Here is a 25,471-nt window from a genome sequence, read left to right as displayed (position 1 = left end):
ACGTGCGTGCGTGCGTGCGTGCGTGTGTGTGTGTGTGTGTGTGTGTACGTGTGCGTACGTGTTCATTAGTGTGTTAGTGTGTTTGTGTGTGTGCATGTGTACGCGCACGCGCGCTCGCCCAATCGACAAACATGTCAGATCACGAACATTAGATCAGGGCAAACATGAGTCACAAAGAAAGCTTTCAGGCAGCAAATACCTACGTACTGCCACGCTTGATGAAGTGCTTTTCTTTTATGCACACATACACACTGACATACTCAATCCTTCATACACGCGCGATTGACATTCCCACACACATACACGCGGCGCGCGCGCGCACGAATGCACGCGCAAACACCACACACACTTCGCCTTTATTTCACGCACACATACACAATCCTTCATATACATGTGATTAACACACACACACACACAAACTAATCATACAAACAAACACAAACTAATCATACAAACAAACTCGACCATCCATTCTGGCAGTGATATAGTTCAGTATATCAATTATCTACCTTACCAAATTAACATAAGAAAATAATATGTATACATGGATATCCTCCTCATTTACTCTGGTATGTTCTGATCATTGTGATTATGCCTTATTCTTTTAGAGACAGAGAGAGAGAGAGGGGGGGGGGAGGGGGAGACAAGTACAAGGACACGTACATTGTTTTATTACCATTGACAACACAATCCTTTGGCAAGGGGGGCTGGGGGAGGGGGGGAGGGGGCGGGGGCAATGTATGAACAAATGAATAACAGCGCTTTACAGAAAACTTAACACACTGCTAGGAGTAAGAAAGAGAAAAGAAAAAAATGTAAAAAAAAAAGAACCCCCCCCAAAAAAAACAACAACATAAAACAACATCATAAAACAGAACATATTTCTAAGACTAAAAAGGAAAAAAGAAGTTGGACTATCCTTCTACAAAATCATTCATTTTAGCTGTGGAATTGATGTCCGGGTAACAATGTTTTTTTTCCCCATAACTATAATAAGGCTTCAGATGTTAAATTTCTTTTTTTCCGACAATCCCAAGCTAGGGGGAGATATATCTCGCCAGTGATCTTATTTTTACTTCATCGTCTATTGAAAGCAAACTGGTGAGGTCCATGTTCTTTAAGTTTTCACCGTTGAAAATTAAGCATAATGATCTTTCGAATTTCTTCATAGGACTTCCAGAGAGAGACAGAGACAGACAGAGAGAAGAAAAGAGAGACAGACAGACAGAGAGACTGAGACACACAGAGAGAGAGAGAGAGAGAGAGAGAGAGAGAGAGAGAGAGAGAGAGAGAGAATTTCACGCGAAATGAAACCAAAACTAACGGCTCATTCCTTTTACAGTGGAAATCGAAACTAAAAGTGTGTGTGTGTACGTGTACGCGTGCGTGCGTTCTTTTTTCTGTCTTCAAGCGCATATGTCATCAGTGATGATATTTTCAACATCCTTATAAAAATAAGAAATAGTAATAAATGTGTGCGTGTGTGTGTGTGTGTGTGTGTGTGTGTGTGTGTGTGTGTGTGTGTGTGTGTGTGTGTGTGTGTGTGTATGTGTGCGTGATGTACGCGCGCGTGTGTGTGCGCGTGTTTGTGTAATAGTAATAATAGGTCTAATGATAATAATAATAATAGGTCTAATAATAATAATAATAATAATAATAATGTCTAATAATAATAATAATGATAATAATAATAATAATAGGTCCAGACATCATCATCATCATTATAATAGCAGGAGGTGAAGGAGGAAGAGCAGAAGCAGCAGCAGCAGCAGCAGCAGTAGTAGCAGTAGTAGTAGTAGCAGTCCAGCGTTCAGCTTAAAACACAGACTGGCATAAGCTTACAGTCGGGCCAACAGCAAAGTGAGAGCTGTATGTCAATGGTTTCTCCTCTGTAATAAGAAGTCATTCATACAGATAGTTAAAAGTAGAAGTAGTAGCAGTAGTTGCAGTCATCGACAACGCCTTATCAAAAACCGGGCCCGGCTGTACACACCAGGTTTGACACAAGTTATTTGCACGACTCAGAGAATGTCCCCACTGATAGAACCTTGCACAGTGCAGAAGCGCAGTGCATGTTTACCATGCCAGCGGAGATTGTCAGGGTCTTTTTCAGCTCCCTAATAGATTATTACTGCGATAACAAAATGTGTCTCAATCAAGGACCAAGTAGTAGTAGTAGTAGTAGTAGTAGTAGTAGTAGTAGTAGTAGTAGTGTGTGTGTGTGTGTGTGTGTGTGTGAAAGAGAGAGTGCGTGCCTGTTTATATGTGTGTGCGCGCGCTCTCATTCATGCGTGTGTCAGTGTGTGTGTGTGTGTGTGTGTGTGTGTGTGAGAGAGAGAGAGAGAGAGAGGGAGGGAAAGTGCAAATGAGACTGTCTCCACCTTCCACTGATAGGCGTACACACGCAGACTAGGCTTGTATTTTTGGAGAATAATTGGAAAAAAAAGAAGGAAAAAAAATAGAAGGAAGTGATGCTGAAACACAGCATTAAAAAACAACAACAACAACAAAACACACAGACAAAAAAAAACAACCTCTTAACCCCGGCGGCAACGAAATAAACCTTTGCGATAATGTGACACAGGGCACCCCCCCCCCCCACGCCCCCCGCCAGCCTTCCCCCCCCCCCCCCACCCCCACCCCCGCCCTCATTCCCCGGCTGACACAACAGCCGAACCAACTTTTCCTTGCAAGCCGCCCGCTCACTTGCCGAGGCGAGCCCAGCCTAACTTGTACGAACTGCTAGCACGTCTGTCTGTCCCGGCGTTATTAATTTTGGACGTCTGACTAAGCGCAGATAACTCACGTGGACAATCCTCCTCACATCCACCCTCCTACCCTGCCACGCACACACACACACACACACCCTCGCCCAACCCAACCCCCTCCCCCCATCTGCCTCATCATTCTCTCCAACTGCCCCCTCCCCCCCCCCCACACACACACTACCCCCTCTACTTTCAAGTTTCTCTTCCTTCGTGAAGCCAAAGCTTCAACTTGAGTGACTGAATTATGCATTGCATGTTTTGTTTTGATTTTCACCACAAATAGGCCTACTAAATAGTAGTTAAAAGCATGTTCTGTTGGATATATGGCGCTGGTAATGCATAAGTCAGCTTGTGATCAAATCGTGTACGCGTAAATGAAAAAAAAAGGTTCATGTATATATATATATATATTATACATATAAAGGTTCATGTATATATATATATATATATATATATATATATATATATATATATATATATATATATATATACAATATATAACACGCGAAGTTTGCGTGTGTGGTTTGCGTGTGTGGTGCGCGAAGTCTCATTGCCAACTGGAATGTACGTGAGGAAACATTTTGATCTAGCATTCCAGCTTTCACCAACCACTATCTGTGCTTCGACATTGAGTCAACACGCACACACAAAAGACGACACCCGGACCCACACACGCGGCGCGCCGCTCACCCGCGCCGCGCACATGCACATTCACTCACATACATACACACACGCATTATGCACACAGTCACAGACACTTACACGCGCACTGGCAATTAATCATTTTAAGCACGCACGCGCGCGCGCGCACACACACACACACGCGCGCGCGCGCGCACGCACACACACACACACCCACACACACCACCCCCTTGACTCCAGAGTCATACGGCCAGACTTCTAGACCTTTGCTCCCAACTGGGCTTCCTCACGAACCAGGAGAAATGCGATCTGTCCCCAAGTAAGTTCTTCGACTTCTTAGGGATGAGATTCGACACGCGGTCCATTATAGTCTCACCGACGCCTGATCGCTGGGATCGTCTGGCAGGCCTCCTCAGCCACTTGCACCGTTCTTTCCGAGCACACGCACACACACACACACAAGACACACACACATACACACACACACACACGACACACACACACACACACGCAAACTACCTTCCAATTAATTATTGCTGCTGCATTTACACTGACACCCGCAAAAGCTAATGGCTTATTTATTTATTTTTTATTTTTTTTGTACCTGCCCACTCTTTCATTCAAACTTGGCCGCGTCAACGTCGGCACACACTCCGTGCCACAGGTATATACCCGACCTACCCAAACAAAGCCTCTTGCCTTGTCAAATGTAAGGTTGGATCTGTACTCGGCATTTACAATTAGCGTATGCACAGATTTCAGTACATTGCTTTTAACAGTTTGATACGATTCATAAAAAAAAAGAAAACAGACAGAAAATATATATTAAAAAATAATTTAAAAAAAAAAAAAAAAAAAGAAGAAAAAAAAAAAGAAAAAGAAAAAAGGTGCAAGTGTGTCAGTGCCTTTCTTATGTGTGTGTGTGTGTGTGTGTGTGTGTGTGTGTGCGCGCGCGCGAGCGCGCGCGTGTGTGTGTGTGAGGGAGGGGGTAGAGGGGGCAAGGGTGGAAGGGAGAGAAAGAGAGACAGGCAGACAGACAGACGAACAGACAGACTGACAGAGATGACTGACAGACAGACATACATAAACTGACAGACAGACATAAACTGACTGACAGACAGACATATTATACTGACATGTGTAACAGGCTGTCATATTCAGTGTGCTGTGGTACGCTCAAGAATGCACACACACACACACGCGCGCGCGCACACACACACGTACGCACACACACACACACACATATTTACAATTCATACACACACAACTGCGCGCACACACACACACACACACACACACAAAACAGATAAGAACAGTTACAGACCAATTGCGCTGACATCACATACTGGTAAGCTGTTGGAAAGAATAACTTTGAGAAGACTGATGTACTATTGCCATAAAAATAGAATTATCCCAATTAATCAAGCGGGCTTTTAGAGAGGTAGATCTGCAATTGATAATTTGGTTAAACTTACAACACATGTAAAACAACAATTTGCTAGGAAAAAAAAAACGTTCTTGTAACTTTCTTTGATATAAAGAAAGCCTATGATCAAGTTTGGCATGCAAAGTTACTCTTTAAACTGAAATCTGTTGGCTTTTCAGGGCGTCTCTATAATTATATCAAAGATTTCCTGACTAAAAGACGTATACAAGTACGAGTGGGAAATACGTACTCAAATCCTAAGACTCTTCACATGGGATTACCCCAAGGTTCTGTTATTGCCCCTGTTCTATTTAACATCTTGCTGAACGACTTACCCCAACATTTATCAAAAGACGTCATCCTAGTGCAATACGCAGATAAATTATATGTATGTGGATGAATGTAACTATGAAAAGAAATACTTCAAAAAGGGCATTAAACTATATTAAGAAAACATACCAAAGAGAAATAGATAAATTGAATAAATATATTGTCGACAATGGTCTTACATTATCAGCAGAAAAAAACTCACATTATGCTTTTTAACAATGGTAATAATCCAGAAGAGCTACCAACATTTAAAATAGAAAACGAGCCCATTCAGTACAGAGATATGATAAAAAAAATTTAGGCTTAATGCTTACTTCAAAACTAGCTTGGAATGCCCGTATTGAATATATAATAACAAAAGCAAGAAAATGTTTAAACTTGCTCAAAGTCATAAGTAAACAGTACTGGGGACAAGACACAACGATATTGAAACATTTAAAATAATCACTTATTCGATCCAAACTATCGTATGGACAAGAAGTCTTTTTCAATGCTCCAAAGTATTTGTTAAAGAAACTTTAAAGCATTGACTGTAAAGCACATAGACTTGCCCTTGGCGTACCTTTCCACGCATCAACCCATATAAAGAAATAGGAGAATTACCTTTGGATGAATACCGAAACCTGGCATGTGCTAAATACGTATTGAGAAGCTCAACAACTGAAAATTTTACATCGGAGGAAGAAAGAATTACATCTGAAAACAACTTCCCAAAAAGAGCTAAAACGATATCTTATCCAACACCAATTGGCACGTTTGTGTCCAAACTTTTTCAAAAGTCCAAAATTAATCCAGATAATGTAGATACGCAGAAAACATTAAGTCCATGCCCCATTTGGGAGATGAGTAAAGCACAGTTTGATATCAATCATACTGACATTGTAAAAAAAGAAAATCCAAATATCACGGCAACAGAAGTCCATTACACCTTCAGAATAGATACCGTGACCACTTACATATTTACACAGACGACTCACTCCTATACAATGGCCAAGCAGGTTCAGCTTTCGTTATACCAAAACTGAAAACTGAACGATCATACTATATTGGTAAAGATCGGTCAATATTCACAGCTGAACTTATCGCTGTTCTTATGGCTTTAAATTATATTCTTGATCTTCCAGTTTGCCTTCTACGAGTCTTATTTTGTGTTGATTCAAAATCTGTATTATATGCTTTAAACTCATCAAATTGTAAGAACAAGTCCAAAATAATAATAGAAATAAGTCACATTGTACATCTTTTGAATTTGAGAGGAACGCATATAACTCTTTGTTGGGTTCCTTCTCACCTTGGTCTCCTATAATAGTGAATGGGCTGACAGGGCTGCAAGAAAAGGTGCAAAACATCAACAGGGAACCACAGACCTTTACGTGCCTTTGTTTGTACAAGAGGGGTACTGCTTACTAGAAAAAGCATCATGGAGCAAAGTCAGGGAAGTATACCAGCAAAATGGCAAAGTTTTAAATAAAAGTATAAATAATATTCAACAACCGGAATCTATCAATCAATCAAATACATTAAGTAATTTATTCAGATTAAGGCAAATTCAGGCATTATCAAACAGGATAAATCTGAACGCTTTTATAACAAAGTTCAGCAGAGATGTTAAATGGATATGTGGAGAAACTATTTCTAGCAAACACTTACTCATTGAATGTCAGAGTCTGAAATTGTTTTTACCAAAATTCTCGGAAAATTCTTTTGAATGCATTTTTGACAATTTCAAGATGTTATCTGCTATTGCAGAAGGTTTGCTGCACAGTCCAATTGGGCAATTGTTATAGTTGTTACAGTTGTTTGATGTTAGCGTTTCCTTCTATATTACGCCTATGTCTCCCCTTTTAATGCTTTATTTTTTCCAATGCTCTATATCTTTACCCACCACACACACACACATGCGCACACACACATACACACACACCCTTCTTCACCCTCTGCAATACGGTTCCCACCACCACGCCCCGCCCTCCTCCCCACGCCCCTCCACCCCCCTTTTTTTTCTTCCCCCCCCGACCCCCACCCCCCACCCCGTCTAATATCACTTAAAGTGGAAGACGTTAAACTGAAGACTACTACACACAAACACAGAGGAATACAGACAGACACATATGCAGACATGTAAGTAGAGACAGACAGGTAGACACAGACATACAGATAATTATAGAAGCCCAACAATTGACGGCATTCACTGTGACACATACACCGACACACAGAATTAAGGACTTCTGAGAGACAACAAGAACTCAACAACAACATACATAAAGACAACAACACCTACTACTACTACAACAACGACAACAAACAATATGAGTACATACACATACACAAACACGCGCGCGCGCGCGCACACACACACACACACACACACACACACACACTGACTCACCCCAAAACAGGCTTTGCACACACACACACACACACACACACTGACTCACCCAAAAACAGGCTTTGCACACACACACACACACACACACACACACACACACACACTGACTGCAACAATTGAGCAGCCAACGACCACACGCTAACAACGCAGAAAAATAATTATATATAAAAACAGCAGCAGCAGCAACAACAACAACAACAACTACAACAACAACAACAAAAGCTGGATCAATACACGCCACACGCTTGAAACTTACCTTTCACGATGAAAACCTTGAACGCCGCTCGCTCTCTCTTGTCAGGTCCGTGGCAAGTGGTGGTATTATCAAACTCAACTAAGGTTTCTGTCACTCCATAAACCAAACTATTATTGTGCTATGATAGTAATACCAAATACACATTAGTGTTAGAAACCCGACAGCAATATTACATTGCGCTCGACTATTTCCCCCCAACTGTCCGTGTCAATGGCGTCTCAGCAACTGCCTTGACCTGTATTTTCGAAGCGTCGCACTGGCCCAGCTGTTGCCACGCAGTGTGGGGCGTGGCCTTCCCAGAATCGGGAACCGAAAGCAGCGAGCAGGTTTTTCTCGCATTTCTCGGGAGAGTTTTGCTCGCGGATTTATCAGTGGACTATTTATAAAGTCCGGTGGGTTTTTAGTATCTGTGTGTGAGTGTGTGTGTGTGTTGTACTGTGCCGAGACTTTGTACTGTTCTTTACTGCCGTGGGTTGCCCGCACCCCCCCCTCTCTGTCTGTCTCTGTCTGTCTGTCTGTCTGTCTCTCTCTCTCTCTCTCTCTCTCTCTCTCTGTGTCACAGTTGTACTGTGCTGATACTTGTACTGTTCTGTTGTACTGCCCTGGGTTGTTCTGTACTGTACTCCACAAGGCTGTAATATTGCGAAAGCTACACCAAGGTGGACAGACAGAGAGAGACAGAGAGAGAGAGAGAAAGATGCATGTTCATTTGCTTTGCATGACAGCTGGAAGTGCCCATATCACAGTTATGCCGGGTCATAATGTTCTTCACACACACACACACACACACACACACACACACACACACACACACACACACACACACACACACACAAATCTGCTGAGCTGCATATCTGCTGAGAACAGTTCCCACAAAGATGAAGTAGCCTACAACTGAATGGACGTTTCAAGCCGTGGACACTGAAAAATTAATCTTCTTTGCATTGCATTGCAGTTGTTTTTTTGTTTTTTTTTAATGGATCAAGTCGTGTCAGGGCTGTACAGCGAAAGATCACCTTCGGAGTCTGTATCTCTTAGTATGCTTCACGTCCGGATATGATTATAATTATAATCACGAGAGTCACTGTTCACTGGTCACTGGTACTGATACCTGGTTTAGTCGTGGGCATGCTGCAGTGCTGAACTCATCACCTTAGCGCACGTAAAAGAATCCACGGCAACAAAAGGGTTGTTCCTGGCAAAATTCTGTAGAAAAATCCACTTCGATGGGAAAAACAAATAAAACTGCACGCAGGAAAAAAAAAGGGGGGGGGGGGGAGGGGGGGGGGGGGCACTGTAGTATAGCGACATGCTCTCCCTGGGGAGAGTAGCCCGAATTTCACACAGAGAAATCTGTTGTGATAAAAAAGAAACAAATACAAATACAAATAAAAAATACAACATTCTCCATTTATGGTGGTCGTGGGATGGGGGTCTGAGGTTTTGCCAAGCTCTTCTCTGTCCACACGCTGTCTGCCTCTTCTTCTTTTTCCCTTGCACTGATCCTTGGAGGATGGCACGTCAAGTTCTTCGAGAGCCCGTCGGATCTTGTCACGTAGTCATACGGCTCAGTTCATTTGTCCAAAACCTAACTGAACTCCCCAGTCTCTCCTCCGCCCCCCTCCCCCCCCCCTACATCATTCGTCATCACTGAAAAACAAAATGACACATACCCCCGAAAACGGAGCATGGCTGACTACATGGCGGGGTAAAAACGGCCACATGCGTAAAAGTCCACTCGTGTACATACGAGTGAACGTGGGAGTTGCAGCCCACGAACGAAGAAGAAGAAGAAGAAGAAGAAGAAGAAGAAGATGAAGAAGAAGAAAATGACACATAGTTCTAAAACCCCCAACTCCCGAACCGCCCCTCCCCCGCCCCCCTCACACATTCACACCCACACCCCTCCCCCCAAAAAAAACCAGCTGTCCTTCAGAACTACAGTGTGTGTGTGTGTGTGTGGGGGGGGGGGGTGGGGGGGGGGGGGGGGGCGGGGGGGGGTGTGTGTGCTGGAGGGCGTGCAGAGGGGGAGGGGGAGGAAACTTGAAGTGGGAAGATAAAACAAAAAGGAACACCAAATTTCACTCGTGAGTATCGCCATTTTTTCTTTTCTTTTTATTTTTTACTCCACATAAAACAACAACAAAAACAAAAAACAAAAAACAAAAACAAAAACAAAACAAAAAAAACCCACTACCAACAACAACAAACACACAAAAACAACAACGACTAACACACACAAAAAAACCAACCCGCCTAGGATGGCAAGTTTTACACGGGGGCCAGGCTCACTTCTTCACGGCAGCACACACGATAATACAGACCAGGGAGATATTCACTGAATATGGAAGGGAAAGGTTTCTGCCACACTAATACTAATGTTATTAAGATAACCAGCCGCCACCACCAGACTGACTACCACCACCACCACGCGCTCTCCCCTACCACCCCCTCCCACCCGGGCCCCTCCCCACCCCATCCCTTCCCCTCCCCCAACCACCACCATTTCCGCTCTCCAACAGGATACTTGACTCGTGTCCATGCATGTGATTCTACCCAATGAGAAGGCGACAACTCAGAATTATGGTTTGAGATAGACTCTCGTGACGTGTCGGCGCGGGTCAAGCAGCAAATGACCTGTGTGACTACTTACTTTCTTCACAGTCTTCGATATTCTGTGTACAGTCTGTCAGTGTACATCAGTGACACTTTGTGCCACAATAGGTTCATGGCCTTGGCCTTGGCCTGACGACCCATCACGATGGACGACACTGGTCACAGTCGGAACCAACCCGCATTGCCGCGGATGGCCTCCTCAGTCGTATCCACATAAGCACCCACACACGCGCGCGTGCACACACACACACATACGCACGCACATACACACACACACACACACACACACACACACACACACGTGCGCACGCACATATACGCACACAAGTATGCGTGCAAGCATGAGAACACATGAACAAACCTACGTATATATGCATAAAACCATACACACACGCAAGCACGCAAGCAAACTCACACACACACGCGCGCGCGCGCGCACACACACACACACACACACATGCACACATATTCACGCAGAGGGAGAGACAGACAGACAGACAGACAGAGACAGACAGACAGTACGGCAGACAGAGACTCAGAGAGACAGAGAGATGAAGAGATACGGATACGGATGTTTTATTCAATATAGGCCATGGCCCCTCATGAAGGGGTGATGTAAACAAGTTATACATAACACAAATACCACCTTTTTATGCATATACAAGCATATATCATTCAACTACATCTTGTACCTCTGATTTTGAAAGCTTTATATAAGCCAATTGCTAATTGCTTGATAACTGATTCCTTAGTGGATAATCTGAACATAGATAGAACATAGATAATCTGAACATGGAGGGTTGCCTATAATTGTTTGGATGAATTAACTGATTTCTAAGTTCATTAAACACAGGACAGCAAAGCAAAAAGTGAACTTCATTCTCTTTCGCACCTTTGCACAATGGACAAAATAGGTCATTATCATTATGATTTCTATAACGAAAATAATGCGCAAACAAGTCAGAAGTTCCAAATCTAAGCCTTGTCATTATGAATCTTAGGTGTTGATCCGTGTTCATAGATAAATAAACAGGAAAAGTGAGTGCCGAATTAACTTGTCTATAAAAATCAAACCGAGCACTATCTTGAATATGAAATGACCATTCTTGCCAACGGCAGTCAACAAGTCTTGTACAAAGTGTATAAATAAATCCCTTTATATCCTCTATTCCCTGATTTAACCATACATATGCAAATCCCATTTCATGTAGCTTTACCCTAATTTTAGACATCTAGTTTATCTTACCTCTTATATCCAGATCGTATAATATATTGTATGCTTTCTTTGGCAGTCTTACATCTTCTATACGCGTTATTTTCAACCAGTATGAAATACATTTGGTAGCAGAAATCATAGTATATTGGGTACCGATTTGTTTCATCATAAATTAAATAATTGGGTGTTTGCTAAGGAGAGAGGAAGAGAGACAGAGACAGAGACAGACAGACAGACAGACATTGGCTCGGAGAGAGAGACAGACAGACAGACAGACAGACGGACGGACAGACAGAGAATCAGAGAGAGAAACAGACAGACAGAGTGACAGACAGACTCAGAGAGAGAGAGAGAGAGAGAGAGAGAGAGAGAGATGAAACCGAAAGTAACGGGTCATTCCTATATTAGTGGAAATCAAAAGTAAAACTGTCAAGGTTTCCACACACACACACACACACACACACACACACACACACACACACACACACACACACGCACATACACACACGCATAGAGGTTAGCAAATGATTTGACTCACTTCATTTTCTTAAGTGAGTGAGTGTGTGCGTATGTCTCTGTGTGTGCTCGCGCACGTGCATGGAAGAGAGAGAGAGAGAGAGAGAGAGAGAGAGAGAGAGAGAGAGAGAGAGAGAGAGAGAGAGAGAGAGAGAGAGAGAGACAAACAATAAACAACAAACAAATAATTTATTCAATTCGAACGACCGCATTTACGTTTGAAATTATGCCGGAGTGAATGGGTCAAATACACTCCGTACAGTTTTCTTAACACTCCCTCAACAAGATAATACATGTTGGTGCTTGTGACTGTGTATATGCCTGTGTTTCTAGAGTTGTGACTGTGTATATGCCTGTGTTTCTAGAGTTGTGATTGTCTATATGCCTGTGTTTCTAGAGTTGTGACTGTGTATATGACTGTGTTTCTAGAGTTGTGATTGTGTATATGCCTGTGTTTCTAGAGTTGTGATTGTGTATATGACTGTGTTTCTAGAGTTGTGATTGTGTATATGACTGTGTTTCTAGAGTTGTGATTGTCTATATGCCTGTGTTTCTAGAGTTGTGATTGTGTATATGACTGTGTTTCTAGAGTTGTGATTGTGTATATGACTGTGTTTCTAGAGTTGTGATTGTCTATATGCCTGTGTTTCTAGAGTTGTGCTTGTGTATATGACTGTGTTTCCAGAGTTGTGATTCTGTATATGCCTGTGTTTCTAGAGTTGTGATTGTCTATATGCCTGTGTTTCTAGAGTTGTGATTGTGTATATGACTGTGTTTCTAGAGTTGTGATTGTGTATATGACTGTGTTTCTAGAGTTGTGATTGTGTATATGACTGTGTTTCTAGAGTTGTGATTGTCTATATGCCTGTGTTTCTAGAGTTGTGATTGTGTATATGACTGTGTTTCTAGAGTTGTGATTGTGTATATGCCTGTGTTTCTAGAGTTGTGATTGTGTATATGCCTGTGTTTTTAGAGTTGTGATTGTGTATATGCCTGTGTTTCTAGAGTTGTGATCGTGTATATGACTGTGTTTCTAGAGTTGTGATTGTCTATATGCCTGTGTTTCTGGAGTTGTGCTTGTGTATATGACTGTGTTTCTAGAGTTGTGATTCTGTATATGCCTGTGTTTCTAGAGTTGTGATTGTGTATATGACTGTGTTTCTAGAGTTGTGATTTTCTATATGCCTGTGTTTTTAGAGTTGTGATTGTGTATATGCCTGTGTTTCTAGAGTTGTGATTCTGTATATGCCTGTGTTTCTAGAGTTGTGATTGTGTATATGCCTGTGTTTCTAGAGTTGTGATTGTGTATATGACTGTGTTTCTAGAGTTGTGATTGTCTATATGCCTGTATTTCTAGAGTTGTGATTGTGTATATGACTGTGTTTCTAGAGTTGTGATTGTCTATATGCCTGTGTTTCTAGAGTTGTGATTGTGTATATGCCTGTGTTTCTAGAGTTGTGATTGTGTATATGCCTGTGTTTCTAGAGTTGTGATTGTGTATATGCCTGTGTTTCTAGAGTTGTGATTGTGTATATGACTGTGTTTCTAGAGTTGTGATTGTCTATATGCCTGTGTTTCTAGAGTTGTGATTGTGTATATGACTGTGTTTCTAGAGTTGTGATTGTCTATATGCCTGTGTTTCTAGAGTTGTGATTGTGTATATGACTGTGTTTCTAGAGTTGTGATTGTCTATATGCCTGTGTTTCTAGAGTTGTGATTGTGTATATGCCTGTGTTTCTAGAGTTGTGATTGTGTATATGCCTGTGTTTCTAGAGTTGTGATTGTGTATATGACTGTGTTTCTAGAGTTGTGATTGTCTATATGCCTGTGTTTCTAGAGTTGTGATTGTGTATATGACTGTGTTTCTAGAGTTGTGATTGTGTATATGACTGTGTTTCTAGAGTTGTGATTGTCTATATGCCTGTGTTTCTAGAGTTGTGATTGTCTATATGCCTGTGTTTCTAGAGTTGTGATTGTGTATATGACTGTGTTTCTAGAGTTGTGATTGTGTATATGACTGTGTTTCTAGAATTGTGATTGTGTATATGACTGTGTTTCTAGAGTTGTGATTGTGTATATGACTGTGTTTCTAGAGTTGTGATTGTGTATATGACTGTGTTTCTAGAGTTGTGATTGTCTATATGCCTGTGTTTCTAGAGTTGTGATTGTCTATATGCCTGTGTTTCTAGAGTTGTGATTGTCTATATGCCTGTGTTTCTAGAGTTGTGATTGTGTATATGCCTGTGTTTCTAGAGTTGTGTTTGTGTATATGACTGTTTCTAGAGTTGTGATTGTCTATAATTATGCCTGTGTTTCTGGAGTTGTGATTGTCTATAATTATGCCTGTGTTTCTAGAGTTGTGATTGTCTATATGCCTGTGTTTCTAGAGTTGTGATTGTGTATATGACTGTGTTTCTAGAGTTGTGATTGTCTATATGCCTGTGTTTCTAGAGTTGTGATTGTGTATATGACTGTGTTTCTAGAGTTGTGATTGTCTATATGCCTGTGTTTCTAGAGTTGTGATTGTGTATATGCCTGTGTTTCTAGAGTTGTGATTGTGTATATGCCTGTGTTTCTAGAGTTGTGATTGTGTATATGACTGTGTTTCTAGAGTTGTGATTGTCTATATGCCTGTGTTTCTAGAGTTGTGATTGTGTATATGACTGTGTTTCTAGAGTTGTGATTGTGTATATGACTGTGTTTCTAGAGTTGTGATTGTCTATATGCCTGTGTTTCTAGAGTTGTGATTGTCTATATGCCTGTGTTTCTAGAGTTGTGATTGTGTATATGACTGTGTTTCTAGAGTTGTGATTGTGTATATGACTGTGTTTCTAGAGTTGTGATTGTGTATATGACTGTGTTTCTAGAGTTGTGATTGTGTATATGCCTGTGTTTCTAGAGTTGTGATTGTGTATATGACTGTGTTTCTAGAGTTGTGATTGTGTATATGACTGTGTTTCTAGAGTTGTGATTGTCTATATGCCTGTGTTTCTAGAGTTGTGATTGTCTATATGCCTGTGTTTCTAGAGTTGTGATTGTCTATATGCCTGTGTTTCTAGAGTTGTGATTGTCTATATGCCTGTGTTTCTAGAGTTGTGATTGTCTATATGCCTGTGTTTCTAGAGTTGTGATTGTGTATATGCCTGTGTTTCTAGAGTTGTGATTGTGTATATGACTGTTTCTAGAGTTGTGATTGTCTATAATTATGCCTGTGTTTCTGGAGTTGTGATTGTCTATAATTATGCCTGTGTTTCTAGAGTTGTGATTGTCTATATGCCTGTGTTTCTAGAGTTGTGATTGTGTATATGCCTGTGTTTTTAGAGTTGTGATTGTCTATATGCCTGTGTTTCTAGAGACGTACGTCTGTGTGTATTTCAATATGAATGCTGAATGGAATGACACGTCAGCTCAGTGTAGTACGTGCCGTGTGACGGCGGTTTGAGGGGAAAAAAGCAAACCACTGTTTTTGCTACCATTCCTGAATACAATGCTTCCTAAATCACCCGGACTACGACATTATTCTGTTCTACGTGTGGTTCATTCTTATACATTTGATGTTAATATCGTGAAACGGGTGTGCTGGAAAGAACATTGTGGGGCTGTGCTTCAGGTCCAGAACGACGCCATTATCAGTCGTTCGAAGTCCGCGTTGAAAACATCAGAAAGAAAATGTCCATAAACAGACCTACAACCTTCACACACTAACTAGAAAACTACAAATATTGTTTCCTAAACACTGAGAAATATGGTGATTCATAAAATAATTCTTGTTTTCCACCGATTCAGACACAAATGTGGGCTGAAAAGATAACAAAGCACAATGAAAGACTGCGACAATGGCAGACGAGCTCCAACTTGCGTTTTGTGCAGGTCAGAAAACTCCTTCAAACTCCCCTCACAAACAGCTTGTTAGAATCAATAGAAGATGGTCACGGTAATTTGTTCATCACGTCAACTGAAGGACACTCTGAAGCAAAATTGTGGATGAAAGGAATAATTTTGTTCAACGAACTCGTTTCAGTTGGTGCCAAACATCAAATTTATCTACGAATTCCTTTTCACCAGAAACAAAGTACGCTTTATTTCATATGCCAAAGAAAGCCTATCTATAGCCAGTCCCAGTGATATATGCATTGTGTGTGTGTCCTGAGTGTTGCTATTCGACCAGAAGCCATGAAATGAACGTCAACAAGCACTAACTGACGTTATCGAGGCCTGACGAGGGCCGATTTGCTTGCCGCGGCTGTCATTGCGATTCGCTTAGCTTGCATGAATATGGAAACGGCCCGAGCAGTAGCTTCTTGACCTTAATGGTGTAGGTACTAGGTGCCAATAGGTCGTTAAATTCCAATCCATCCAACAGTAGCTTCATTCGCTCTGTTGACTTTCAAGCGGAAAAAACTCAGTGATCGCCAGCAACTTTTCTTCTTGTTTCAGTATCTGCTATACTTCAACTCAGCACAATGACTGACGCTGCTACTGCTCCTGCTCCTGCCAAGAAGGTCGCCAAGGCCAGGAAGCCTGCTAAGCCTGCAGAGCACCCCAAGTACAACGTCATGATCGCCACTGACGTCACAGCCCTGAAGGAGCGTGGTGGTTCCTCCCGCCAGGCCATCCTCAAGTACATCATGGCCAACTACAAGGTGGGCAGCGAGGTGACCAAGATCAACGTTCGTCTGAAAACTGCCCTGATGGCTGGAGTCAAGGCCGACACCCTCAAGCAGGCCAAGAGCACTGGAGCTTCTGGCTCTTTCCGTCTGGGAGAGAAGAAGGTGGCTGCCAAACCCAAAAAGGCGAAGAAGCCTAAAGGTGCCGGCAAAAAGCTCAAGAATCCCACAGCCAAGAAGGCCAAGCCTCCCAATTAAGAAGGCTGGTGCCAAAACTGAAGCCTGCTGCCAAGAAGCCCAAATCTCCAGCCAAGAAGGCAGTCAAGTCTCCTGCCAAGATGGCAGCCATGCCCAAAGAGGCAGCCAGGTCTCCAGCCAAAAAGGCAGCCAAGCCCGAGAAGCCTGCCGTACGTCCTTCTTCATCCCAGTTTCTCTTCTCTCTCTCTCTGTCTCTCTCTCTCTCTCTCTGTCTCTCTCCATAGGCCCTCACCTGGACCACACGTCTTCCCAAGTGGGTTGGACATCTCGTTGTACAAAGTTGATTTAAATGTTAGAAACTGCATTGTACATTCGCACATAGTATCTGTTTCATCCCTAACCTCCAACCAGCCCTGTCACATCTTACCAGCAAACACACTGCACACACGCTCCAGTACTAGTATATATTTTGATGCATGCAATGATAAGCACGTTCATTCCAATGTTGTCAGTGCACACAAAACGTGCATGCATGTTAGTTCACGCGTTCATGGATTGTATACGATCAATGCCCAGACATATATACATTCAAAATGTGTGCACGTGCACGCTTTCTCTGTCTCTGTTTCTGTCTTTGTCTCTTTCTCTCTCTCACACACACACTCACACATACACACGCACACACACGCGCGCGCGCAGACGCACACACACACTTTACACGTAAGCAACAGTTGTCTTCACACATGTGCGTCCGTGTGTATGTGTGTGTGTATTCACGTGCATGCGTCATAGATTCACACACACACACACACACACACACACACACACACACACACACACACACACACACATATATATATATATATATATATACATATATATTTATACACACACGCACGCACACAAGAGTGAAGACAACTGTTGCTTAGTTGTAACGTTCTTTTTCGCCAAGAGTTTTGTCCCTTGTCTGTGTTTTGCGCTCTGGAAATCAAAATCATCATAATGGTTACTTATGATTATTACTTATGATTATTCGGTTATCTGCCCTAGGTACTTCCACAGAAACACTTTTGTTTACATTACACATTACATCAATGTTGTGTTCACACAAGTAGTATAAGAGATGGGGGTTCTATATACAACCTTTTTGGGCGTATTAGCTTGTGTTAAGGCCCTCAAGCATAAAAAAAATTTAGTCAAAACCTGTGTATGTTGGAGTAATATGACCCTCAAGCATAAAAAAAAAATATATAGTTAAAACAAGTTATATGTGTATGGAGAGCCAAATCACAAGATAAAAAAAAATATGATGGTTGGATATGTGTATGGAGGGGAGCGAAACGGTCATGGGGGTTCTATATACAACCGACCCCAGCCCAAAACCGCGCAATAGCGCCCTCAAGCATAAAAAAAAAAATCTAGTTAAAACCAGTTATAACCAGTTATGTGTATGGGGAGCGAAACGGTCACCCCGTTCCCCGTGTGTGTGTGCTGGCAAGCGACCGCACGGCGTGTGTAGTGGGAACGGGAGAGTGGTCCCGCGCACAGCCTGCCTCCGCGTATCTTCCCACCCGCGCGCGCGGCTTGTGATCACCCTATTAGAGAAAAGATTATATTGTATATATAGAAAAAATAATGCCTTTTCCGCGTAACATTTGTGAGTACCCCCAAGTTAAAACAAATAGAGTATGCGGTCGAGCTTGCATGGGGCTCTATTGTAAAGATCATAGGGGTGCCAGATGATTTTGTAGAAGTTTTAAAAGGGTTGCAGATAAAATGGCCTGGAAATCTTAAAAATAAACTCTTGAGAATTACCATCAAAATTCCAGTGGTTGACCCATCTGATCAACCCGATCCCTCTATAGAATTCTCGCTTGAAGGTGTCATCAAACGTCCATCGTTAGATAAAATATCTCTCGACTTTATTCACATCGGACCTCTTCAGCTTAAAAGACTGCGCTACTCTCCTCATCCTGTTACCATCATTTAAAAAAATGATTATTATAGAATAATGGAGTTTCGCCTACGAGAGATATCGAATATAAAAAACAACCTCGAAAAAGAGCGTGATGAAAGAACTTTATTTTATCAAAAATATAAACGCGGTGTAAATATCGCTACAGCCGCGGATACAACGCTGACGACTCTTAGTATCGCCCTTGGGGCATCGGGTGTTGGATTACTGTTGAGTGTCGCCGCTGCTCCCGTAGCTATTGGAATAGAAGTGGGAGCTGGTCTCCTTGGTGTGGTTGGTTTAACTTGTAAATTTATTCATAAAAAATTAATGTCACAAGCTATGAAGCACAACGAGATTCGCGTGTTGGCCGAGTCAAAACTGAACACTATAAATGATCTTATTTCAAAAGCATTAGAAGATGATAAAATAAGCGATGAAGAATTTAGTCTCATTCTGGCTGAAGTTGAAAAATTCAATGCAATGAAAACAGACATAAAATCGAAACACAAAACTCAGTTGTTAAAGAAAAATCTATTTGATATTCAAGATGGTAAACCATCCAAAAAGCTAACTAGGTCAAACGTTCATATGTGAACGGTTGACCCCATGACCATTTGGCTCTCCATACACATATTTAAGCCGGTTTTTCGTTTTTATGCTTGAGGGCGGTATTGCGCGGTTTTGGGCTGGGGTCGGTTGTATATAGAACCCCCATGACCGTTTCGCTCCCCCCATACACATATCCAACCATCATATTTTTTTTTTATCTTGTGATTTGGCTCTCCATACACATATAACTTGTTTTAACTATATATTTTTTTTTATGCTTGAGGGTCATATTACTCCAACATACACAGGTTTTGGCTAAATTTTTTTTATGCTTGAGGGCCTTAACACAAGCTAATACGCCCAAAAAAGTTGTATATAGAACCCCCATCTCTTATACTACTACACACCAAAATGTGACTCACACACACACACACACACACACACACACACACACACACACACACAGTGCATACATGCATTTTAACATACATATATACATAGCAGGTACCCTCCACACATGCACACACATACATTGCACACACAAACAGACGCGCGCGCGCGTACACACACACACACACACACACACACACACACACACACACATCCGTACACATGCATGTATCTATGTACACATTCATATGTATGCACACATAGTCACGCAAAGAAGTGGACCTGCAACAACTGATGTTATTGCTGAGGGAAGAGGTGAGTTTTGAGACCAGATTTGAAAGATGTAAGATAGTCCGTCAGAATGACGGAGGTTATCAGGGAGCTTGTTCCACGTCTTTGCCGATTGAAAAGAAAACCACCTCAGTATCTGTGTCCAATGGTATTACTTAGGTAAGTATCATTAGAAGTCGAGTATCAGAGGAAGAACGGTACTGGTGAGACGGCAGAGTACAGGTATGGAGTTCAGATACTCGATAGTTTGGGTCAGATCCGTTGACTGCAGAAAAGGTCAGAGTGAATAACTTATAGTCTATTACATCAGAAACGGGCAACCAGTGGAGAGACTGTAGGAGAGGAGAAACATGGTCAAATTTAGAAACTCTGCAAATGAGTCTGGCAGCGTTATTCAGAATTCGTTGAAACATGTCTAAGAGATATTTGGGAAGGCCGGCCAAAAGAGAGTTGCAGTAATCAAATCTTGAGAGAGCCAAAGCGCATACAACTGAGTGTTTTGGTTCCATCAGTTGAGAGATAGTGTTTGTTGCATATCTGTTATGCATATGTGTGTGTATGTGTGAATGTGTGTCTGTATGTTTTACATTTATTTGCTTATTTATCATCATTGTTGTCTTTTCTTATTTATTTATTTTATTTTATTTTATTATTTTTTTTTACGCTTACAGTTGACTTCAAGTTTTTGCGCCTTATAAATATTATCATTATTAGTAGTAGTTTTCTTTTTATGTATTTATCTATTATTTATTTACTTATTTATTCTTATTTTAATTTATATATATGTTTTTTTTTCTCAAGGCCTGACTAAGCGGGTTGGGTTACACTGCTGGCCAGGCATCTGCTTGGGAGATGTGATGTAGCGTATATGGATTTGTTCGAACGCAGTGACGCCTCCTTGAGCTACTGATACTGATATTGATACTGAGAGATAGTGGCGGATCATCGGTAGAACTAATATTCTACCCTGACAGTTCCAGATAGACAAGCTTACCGACAGATATTCGAAATGTGCTGTTGGAAGGAAAGAGACTGGTATAGGATTACACTGAGACTGAATTGTGCGAACAGAAGGAGAAAATGAAACAGGTGCGCTGTTGATCATAACAGAGTCAGGAAAGGAAGGATGTTGTCCAAATTATTTTGGACAGGCTATCATAAATTCAGTCTTATCGTCGTTTAGTTGCACCCTGTTGAGAGTCATCCAGTCTTTTAGGCCAGCAATGCACTCCCGTATTTGAGTCACCAGTGCATTAATTTCAGCTATGGAAGCCGACTGATAAAGTTCAGTGCCATCAGCAAAGCTCTCATGTGACATCGCATGATGACTGATGGCATCCGACACAGGAGCCGCATACAGCACGAAAAGAACAGGACCTAGGACGACCCCCTGTTAAAAAGACAGATAGTAAAAAAAAAAGGAAAGAAACTGAGGAGAAAGAACAAAAGGAATCAGTTTCAGGTTTCAAGGCGATCCAACACAAAATGTAAAGTAGTTGATCTGTCAGATTCTGCTGACATCAACCACTGCTTTCTCGATCGTCCGCTGACCTTCAACAAAACAAACTATCAACAGTCTCAATGTCTGTGGCCTTTCATGCTCTGCTCTCATGGTGACCTCAGTTTCGATGCCCCTCCACTTCCGTGCTTGGGGTGAGTCCTGTCAATGTCGTCAGTGTCGGCAGATTCATGGGGGGGCTGTTGTATGAGGGACGTGGTGGCGGTCTCCACTCTGGGAGGGACACTCACTCAGTCTGGCTCCGCGACTAAGCCATTATTGTCATTAGTAGGGGGCTTAGTAGGTGGTGTCCTAAGTACGTTAAATCAGAACAGGCACCACTGAACACCACCGAAGTGACTCAGCAGCAGTGCAGGGTCTCCTCTGGTGTGTGGCCTCCTGGCGACCTAACATCGATGGTTCCCTGTGGACTGCCGACGCTGGAACTGCGACGGAAGAACCCGGGTGTGGCCGTGTATGGGGGAATCTAAATGAGCGGCGTGGGAGTAATGCCACTGAAACTGTGCAGATGATGGGGCAGAAAACAAAACAAAACAAACAAAACAAAACAAAACAAAAAAACAACCACCAAAAAACAAAACAAAACAAAGAACTATCAGTGTTGCCTGTTTATTCTCCAGCTGTCTACCGGCCTCTGTAGTGTTTCTCTTCCCCCACTCCACTCCCTCCCCGCCCCACCCTCCACATTCCTACCTCTCTGTTTCTATGTCTCTGTCTATCTGTCTGTCAGTATGTATTCCATCTCCCTCTCTCTGTCTCCCTCTTCTTGGGAAAAAGAGCCTTCATATTCATACCGCCAGTTGTCATCGCTTTTTTTCTCTTTCTTTTTAATTTCATTTCATACATTCCGATATATAAATGTGTATCAACATGTTCTATTACTAGTATAGTTATGATGCATGCTACATTGGTTAAATTTGCCTGTTCTGTATGAGATGAGGTTGTCTATGTGCAACACTGAGTTTTTGGTTTTCTTACATTGCGACTCTCTCTCTCTCGTCCGTATTTCGAGGTTTCTGCATTTTGTGTGTGTGTGTGTGTGTGTGTGTGTGTGTGTGTGTGTGTGTGTTTCTCAAGGCCTGACTAAGCGCATTGGGTTACGCTGCTGGTCGGGCATCTGCTTGGCAGATGTGGTGTAGCGTATGTGGTTTTGTCCGAACGCAGTGACGCCTCCTTGAGCTACTGAAAATTGAAAACTGAAACTGCATAAGCAGAGAGATCACGACGACGAAGTGCCGACCGAGCTGTATGACTGCCAAAACGTTGCTACCTAAGTCGTCAGTGGCAATAAAGGAATTATTTACAAGAGTGATGTCCCTTAAATGTCGTCTGCTTCAAAGCACGGACATGGTTAAGGTTTGTTGCTTCAAATAGAGCAAAGGTCTTCATGTACGGATCCTTACCCTTCCCTTCGAGTTGCAACTGTATTTAAGACCAACCAGAGGAGTTCATTCTTAACACGTTATGTCAGAGAAGGTGAGTGAATGACATCTCCTGTAATCAGTCACAATGAAGTAAACAATTTTAAAATAGTTTTGGATCCAAATCCACATCAAGTGATCCGAAATTATGCAATGTTTTAAATCTCCCTAACTTTCAGATAAATACGGGGTTAAGATGACAACAACAACAACAACAATTTCTTTCCAGTCTATCATTCAGTCTTTCCATGCGCCAGTCCATCCAAATATGTAACTAAAAAAAAAAAAAGAATAAATAAATAGATAAAAAGTTAATTGTGACGTGACTTAAAAAACAATTCTATTGATTTAATCTTAACTCATTGAACCCTTCGCCCTGGAAAGTCGTCCTTTTTGTGGGTTTTTTTTGTTTTGTTTTTTGTTTTTGTATCTAATTGCGCTGCACACAAGTTTAGCTTATCCAGTATATTATTTCACATTTTCAGTGTCAATGACGTGGTTTTACTTACCTCGTGAAAAAATCCTTAGTTACTGTGTCGCATGTTTTCATTAATGTGCATGTTCTAAAATTGATTGTGATTTAATTACATGTTTAATGTCACATGTACTCTAGCCAAAGGACAAATTTCTGTGCATTTACAGACAAGTTGTATCTTACCTGTAGGTTATTTTAATTAAAACGGTTTCCCCCGTTCCTACATGTGTATGAACCGCAAGTAGAGGGAATTAACTTATAGGCCTACAGTATTCTCAGGGATTGGGAGGGAAGGGGACAGGGTGGGGGGGTGTAGTTGACATTGTCGGCACGCTGTAACACACACACACACACACACACACACATACACACACATATTGTGACACACGCACGGCACGCACGCACACACACACGCCCGCGCGCGCAATGATCTGCAACTAAACAAATCAAACGTCAACATAACTGACAAGTATGTTTCCAGATATGACTAAAAGTTACATGAGTTTACTTAATTAAACTGTTCAAACAATAATTTGAATTATAGACAATTATCACCCCCCCTCCCTTTCTCCCTGTCATGGCTCGTGGCGTTTATTTGTGCACCTGTTCGTGCATGGGCAACCCCTTTATGGGTTGTGACACCCACAAAACGTCTTTTGGACGCACGCGCGCGCGTGTGTGTGTATGTGTGGATCGATGTGTTTGTTTCGAGGGGTGGGATGCCTTGGGTGAGGTTGGGAGATGTGTGAGCGGTTAGTGATGTTACAATGTTTTAAAAACAGTAGTAGTAGTAGTAGTAGTAGTAGTAGTAGTAGTAGTAGTAGCAGCAGCAGCAGCAGCAGCAGCAGCAGCAGTAGTAGTAGTAGTAGTAGTAGTAGTGGTAGTAGCAGAGGAAGGTGGCAGAATGGTTAAGACGCTTATGTGCCAATACAGAGAGTCCGTGAGAGTCTGGGTTCGAACTGATCCCGCTCTCGCCCTCTCTCCCAAGTTCAACTGGAAAATTAAACTGAGCGTCTGGTCAGTTGGATGAGATGATAAACCGAGGTCCCGTGTGCAGCACGCACTTGGCGCACTGGAAAAAAACAAACAAAACCCATGGCAAGGAGAGTGTTGTCCTCTCGCAAAATCATGTAGGAGATGTCCACTCTAATAGGTACACAAATATATGAGCATGCACTTCAAGGCCTGACTAAGCGGGTCGGGTTATGCTGCTGGTAAGGCATCCGCCTGACAGGTGTGGTGTAGCGTATATGGATTTGTCCGAATGCAGTGGCACCTCTTTGAGAAATTGAAACTGAAAAACTCAAACTAAAATTAACAGTATTTCAGCGAGTTTGTACCTTAACACTTTATTATGAGGGTTAGGTGGGAGAGGTGTGCGAGTCGTGAGTGGTGTTACGATGTTATGAAAATAGCACTACAGCGAGTTTGTATATTAACACTAATTGTTAGGGGGGTTAAGTGGCAAAGAGTTGTGTGAGTCGTGAGTAATATTAAAATGTTTTAAAAATAGTATTTTAGCCGAGTTTGTATCTGAACACTCCGTTATTGGGGTAAAGTGGGAGAGAGGTATGTGATTCGTGGGTGTGTGATGATAATGTTACACAAAAGCCTTTTAAAACAGTATTATGGTGAGTTTGTATGTTAACATTCTTATCTTGTATATTCCTGTGTCCTAATTCAAAATAGGCGTATTGATAAAAGCGCTTAGAACCGCATTTTAAGCGCTATACTAATGTACAGGTTAGAGCCGCAAGGTAAGCGTTATACAAACAGATGTACAGCTTACAGCGGCAGGTTAAACGTTACACAAATGTACAGCTTACAGCGGCAGGTTAAACGTTACACAAATGTACAGCTTACAGCCGCAGGTTAAACGTTACACAAATGTACAGCTTACAGCCG

At 42.0% G+C, this 25,471-nt stretch overlaps 1 protein-coding gene and 1 pseudogene across 2 annotated transcripts in view; one reads left to right on the top strand and one right to left on the bottom strand.

Annotated features, from left to right (window-relative positions):
* Positions 1-8,058, bottom strand: part of LOC143282009 (uncharacterized) — a 74,347-nt gene extending 66,289 nt beyond the window's left edge. Inside the window, exon 1 of one of the 2 annotated variants that reach the window (XM_076587402.1) lies at positions 7,812-8,058. The gene's annotated coding sequence lies outside the window, so the exon portion shown is untranslated. The remainder of the gene's footprint in view (positions 1-7,811) is intronic. The other variant, XM_076587405.1, reaches the window with a different exon arrangement.
* An 8,564-nt stretch (positions 8,059-16,622) lies between these two features.
* On the top strand, positions 16,623-17,024 carry LOC143282240 (histone H1.2 pseudogene; annotated as a pseudogene).
* Positions 17,025-25,471: the final 8,447 nt, after the last annotated feature.

Source organism: Babylonia areolata, chromosome 5 (assembly GCF_041734735.1).
Source record: "Babylonia areolata isolate BAREFJ2019XMU chromosome 5, ASM4173473v1, whole genome shotgun sequence".
Classification (NCBI taxonomy): Eukaryota; Metazoa; Mollusca; class Gastropoda; order Neogastropoda; family Buccinidae; genus Babylonia; species Babylonia areolata.
Note: the sequence above shows the minus strand (reverse complement) of the source record. Positions and strands in the feature narration are given on the sequence as shown.